Raw genomic sequence first — 5640 nt, forward strand, 5'->3', positions numbered from 1 at the left:
TCGGCAAACTCTCAGCATGTTGCCTTGAACCGGATGCCCTCTAAGGCCCTCTCTAGCTCAAGTGCACTATGAACTTCCATGTGAAAGTGGCTCTTTCATTTCATGACCAGCTGAAGTTCTCATCATCATCATCATCATGCGGATAAGCTCAACAACTTCCCAGCTAGTCTCTCTGCCCCCCTCTGCCTGTTGGCAGAACTTACTTCCTTGCCTCTCTAGAACTCGTGTTACCTTCCTTGGTCAAGGCCAACAGGAGAGAGAGTCTTTCCTTTAGAACTTCTTTTAAAGAACTTGCTGGATTAGGTCAGGCCCACCCAGGATAATCTCCATTTTTATTAACTCAAATCAAACTGATTAGGGGCCTTAATTATTCCTGCCAAATCCCACCATCTTTTCCATATAACGTAGCCTAATCACCCAAGTGACATTCATCCTCTTCCCAGGTCTTGCCCATACTCCAAGGGGCTTACTCGGGGCATGAAGAGTGGAGGGGGGAATCTTGGAGTCCACCTTAGAATTCTGCCCACCACATGCCTCTGAGCACCAGAAGACTTTACCTCCTGCCTAGCAGACTTTTCCCTCTCCTCTCCGTGATCTCTGAAGCAGTGGACCTCTTCTTGAACTGTGGCCCTGCCACCAACATGGTCCTTTTCTCCCTACCTTAGTTTCTCCAAGCAGAAAGACTCTTCAAGCAATCCTTCCTTCTGTGCTGCCTAAGGGAGCATAATAAATTAATGAATTAATTGTGTTAAACTCATTAGTCAGATGAAAGGTGCTATCAAAATGCAAATTATTATTATTTTGAAATCTTGTGGCTGTCATTGCAAAGTTTGCACTTGGTTATTAGACACTGTGCCTTTGCCATCTATCAGCCCCCAGTTCAATAACAATGCTCGTATTTTGTTTCAAACCATTAATTTGAAAATAACCACCTTGGTGCTCATGATGTGCTGATGGGGAATTATCTGCCCTGGGAAATTGCCAGCAAGAATTATAAAAAAGAGATGTGCATTAGCTGAAACTCAAAGGGAAGAACCAATCAGGAAGCAGGAGGAGCACACACCTCTCCCCCCATTGCTTCTCTTCCCTTCCAAGGACTGCCCGCCAGGATCTCCCACCTCCCCGGGGGCCCTGGGGTCCCAATGGGCCAGGTACAGCCCAGCAGCTCTTTCCTTCTGACTGCAGCTTCCCCAAGGTGATTTGGGATTCCTAGGGGGCAACTCTCTTCCTGGTACCCACTTTGCAAGCCCTCCTTCAAAGACCGGAGCCCTGCTCCCCAGGCAGCATTAGTCTCTTCGCAGGGCCAAGCCTTACCTCCCACAGTGTCCCTTTTGAGTCTCTGCCCCCTTCTGTCCCTTCCCATCAAGCCATGCATCCCCTCCTGGGCTCTTTCCTTGCAAACCCCCATCCCCATGTTGGTCGTAGGGGAATCTCTGTTCCACCAACTTAACCTTTACCCCTTCAGGAAGCCCCCACTGTGGAAGCTAATGGGTCAACAGCAGCAGGAGAGAGGATTGAGTGGGTGGGAAGGGAAAGGAAAGCAGACCCTGACCTAGAGACCCCGAAGCCTGAGGCCTCACGTCTGGCTCCACACTTCTGGGTTATTCCAGCCCTCCACTAGCTGCAAGAGACCTTTTCACAATCCCCCCCAGGGACAGGGTGACTGGATTTGAATGTGTAGGGTTGTGGAAAGCAAGTTGGGGATGGGCCTGTTATTCTCCTTAGCTCCGACCTGGAAAATAATTTTAAATGCTTGCCATTGAGGCGCCTAAGGAATTTCTGCCCCGAGGTCAGTGGCTTCTACTTATGGATTGAATTGTGTCTCCCTAAAATTCATATGTTGGAGTCCTAACTGTGTCCAGTACCCCAGAATATAACCTTCTTTGGAGATAAGGTCTTTACAGACATAACCAAGTTAAAAGGGGTCATCAAGGGGATTGTGGAGGCAAACTTGTGCACAGGGAGAACACCATGTGAACAAGAAGACAGCGATCGCCAGGCCAAGGAGAGAGGCCTGGAACACATCCTTCCCTCACGGCCCTCAGAAGGGACCGACCCTGCCCACAACCTTGAGCTTGGACTTCTAGTCTCCAGAACTGGGAGACAATACACTTCTGTTGCACAACAGACATGAATATACCTGTCCTCATCCATTCCTTAGGCATATAGTCACTACATGCACAAGAGGAGGTCCTGGGGCCTCAAGGGGGAGCAAAACCAGATCCTGCCCTTCCCCTGTGGAGCTTATGGGTCAGTGAAAGAGAAAGCCATTCAGCAGTTAACGACCCAAATATATATGAAATTGTATCAAAGGGGAATACTGTAAAGAGAAATTGCCTGGTGCTGTAAGAACCCGTAACGGGGTTCGGGGGCAAGTCAAGGATGGCTTCACTGAGGAGGTGCTGACTGAGCTGAAATCTGAAAGTAGACAAGGCAGAAAGGGAAGAGCCGTTCGGGCCTAGGGAGGAGCAAGTGCAAAGGCCCTGTGGTAGGACTTGTCACAGGCCCTACTCAGACCCTCAGGTGGCCCTCAAACATCCATCAGCCTTGCAGCCCATGCAACAGTGACGTTTAGCCATCGCCAGCTGTCTGAGGGCACCCCAACTGACCCCCGCCGAGGTGTACCCATTGACAGGGGAGGGAGAAAAAATTCAGATGAGAAAAAAGCCTGCAAGCTAAGGCAAGAACTAGTGTGCACCGGCTTCCGTCCCCAGCCCCCTGGGTCCACGAGACCCACGCTAAAGACAGCAGAGGTGTTGCATGGCAGAGCCCCGAGGAGGCTGGCCTTGGCTTGAATGGCCACGCAAGTCGACTCAAACATGTCACTTCCCCTTTCTGAGTCTCCATTTTCTCATCTGTAAAATGAGGATAATGAAAAAAATTAATGAATGAATGAAAGTGCCTATCCTCCTCCGCCACACTCACGTTCCCTATTGGTATGGTTTCTGGACATGGAGAAGGGCAGACAGTAAACTTCCTTAGAGTCCCAGCAGACCACAGGTGGTGCAGGTCAAGCAAGCTGGGCCCCTGAGGGGCAGAGGCCGGGGTGGGGTGGGGGGGCGAGGCTGTGGTAGCCAAGGGGAGGAAGCAGGACCGGGCTCCCTCCCTCCGCAGGGCACCTGGGAGCTGCTCCCTAGAGCTGGCCCCAACCCAAGCTGGTTCCGGCCCACCACCTCTGGCCATAGGCTGTATTTCCTTCCTGCCTTTCCGGGAGTAATTTATGGCTCCGCAAACTCTGCCTTCTTTGTAGGGGAGCCATTGTGTTTGTTAGCATAATCATTTCTCAGAAAGGATGTCAATAAAGGCTGGGGAGTGAAACACAAAACCCCCCACAACCCCAACTGCTAAATAATTTCTGGAATGAGTTGTCAGGAACCTTTTATTTACTGATTTCGTGCATTTCATTTATTTCTGGCACGGGGCCAACCTTCCTGACAGTTAAGATTTATTGATTTAATTGCCTAGGGTAACCATGCAATAAAATCATCTCAAAGATAAATTTTCATGGCACTGTGCAGCATGGAGGTAATTTTTCAAATGCTGCGGCTATATTTCTGCAGGTTACAGGTGGAAAATTTGCTTAAAGCAGGGATGTCTCATTATTGCAGCTCAGGAACATTGGCGGCCGGCTCTGGTGGAAATTCTTTAGAGAGAGAAGGAGCAGAGAGAGAGCCAGAGGAGAGGGGAGGAGAGGGAAAGAGGGGGATGAGGAAGGGAGGAGAGGAGAGGAGGGAAGGATTAGAGAGAGGGAGGGAGGGAAAGGAGAGGAGACAACAGAGGCTTTTCAGGAAAGAAATGATATTTCCTTAATTGGTTCATATATTCAATGCCCATGAGAAAGTGGGGCTCTACTTTAATTAGGAGTGGGCTTGGAAGTTATTTACAGTGTTCTGAGGATTCATTTGTTTCCAGCTGTGCGACGCTATGTAACCGCACAAGCCTCACAAGGTAGATGATTGCCACTTGTGACATTCGTGTTTATTGCTTCTTTAGATTTTTTTATTTACCCTGTTAAAGTGCTCATTCATGGCTCTAAACAACGGGTAAATGAAAAAGTCTGATTAACTCCCAGGTTAATGGTAACATTTCGGGGAAGTCAAAAATAGCATAAACTTTTAACAATGTAAAATCTTTTCTTATCTCTCTTGATTTATTTTACAGTGTTTTTGCTTTGATTGCAGGTTTCAGATGGTGCCGTTTAATAGCTTATTAAACTTGCAGCCTAGCAGGTTTGCTGTTTGGAGAAAATTTTATTTTTGCTCAGGTGTAAACCTTTGCAGCAGGTTGACATTTTTTTTTCCCCCACCTTATGAAATCCCGCAGCCGGGGTCTGGCCCGTTTCCTCGGATGCTCTTTGTGCAGCGCAGGAGCGTGCGGGAGCTGGTCTGAATCTGTGGCCCGGGGAACCTCATCCTCGCCCAGTGTGGAGAGGAGTGACACCTGGGAGAGGCAAGGGAGGCGGCTTCAGTCTTTTCAGATCAACCTGAGGAGCCAAGGGCTATGTGCTGTATTGAATCCCAGCCCCAGGCCCCTATTGCTCAGAGGGGTAAACTGAGGCCCCGGGGAGTTAGGAGCAGAGACAGGTGTAAAAGCAGATGTGCAGACCCTCCGGGCACATCTTCCCCATTTTCTGCTCCCCGTGTCGCCCCGTTCCCAGTGCTCAGGCATGCGGCGCCCAAGTGCTGGCCCAGTGCACGCCCGTCTGTGGCTCGGGGCGCGGGCGCCGCCGGCCAAGGTCACCCCACCACCGGGCCAGTCCCACCACCGAACCAATCCGCCGCTGAGACGCCAGACCTGGCGAATTCAATCTCTGCCCCTCGCAGCAGCCCGGTGTTTGGCAGCTGCATGTTCTCTTTCAAAGGAGTGGGCTGTGTGCCTGGTTCCTAGGCTGGGGCTGCTGAACCACAAAAAAGTGAAGTTAGACCATGGCTAAAGAGACAGCAGTGGGGATTCGGGATGCGATGAAGCAGGTGAGTCCAGGGGACCAAGGGGACCCGTGGCCCTGCCACAGCCGACGGCTGGCTGGGAGACCCATGGGACTGGGGCCGGCCGGGGCCCTGCTTCTCAGGCCCTGTCTCTCGGGACTAGCTGCTAGGCCCAGGGTCTGTGTGTGTGCACATTCCCGCGTCCCACACAAACGAGCAAGGAGCCCCGCGTGCCAGGGGCCTCCGTGGGAGGCGGTGTGAAGAGAGGGGCCACGTGGGCCCCTCGTTGAAGGGATCCGCCCTCCGCGTGGCTCGGGTGGTCTGCTTGGCACCCGCGGGGCCAGCTCTGAGGTGCAGAGTTCTCCATCCCCGCCCTGCAGAACAGCCTCCTGCCTTTTCTCCCCACCTCTGCTCCTGCCCGGTCCCCTGTGCTCTGCCTACACAGCAGCCAGAGGTTTCTTTCTCACAGGCAGGTCTCATCATGCTGCCCCAACTTAGGATCCTTTGGAGACTCCCCATCACCCCAGGATAAAGTCCAAAAGACTTCGTGTGACTTGATAAGGTCTGGATGACCTGGTCCTGCCTTGCCCTCTAGCTGTCCTCTCCCTTCTCATTCAACCAGTCATCAACTCCCTTAGATCTTCGTGAATCAACCCAGGGGCTCAAATCTCTCTCTCTCTCTCTCTCTCTCTCTCTCTCTCTCTCTCTCTCTCTC

The sequence above is a fragment of the Mirounga leonina genome, unplaced genomic scaffold, assembly GCF_011800145.1.
Source record: "Mirounga leonina isolate KUSES-001 unplaced genomic scaffold, KU_Mleo_1.0 Mir_101608, whole genome shotgun sequence".
Taxonomy (NCBI): Eukaryota; Metazoa; Chordata; class Mammalia; order Carnivora; family Phocidae; genus Mirounga; species Mirounga leonina.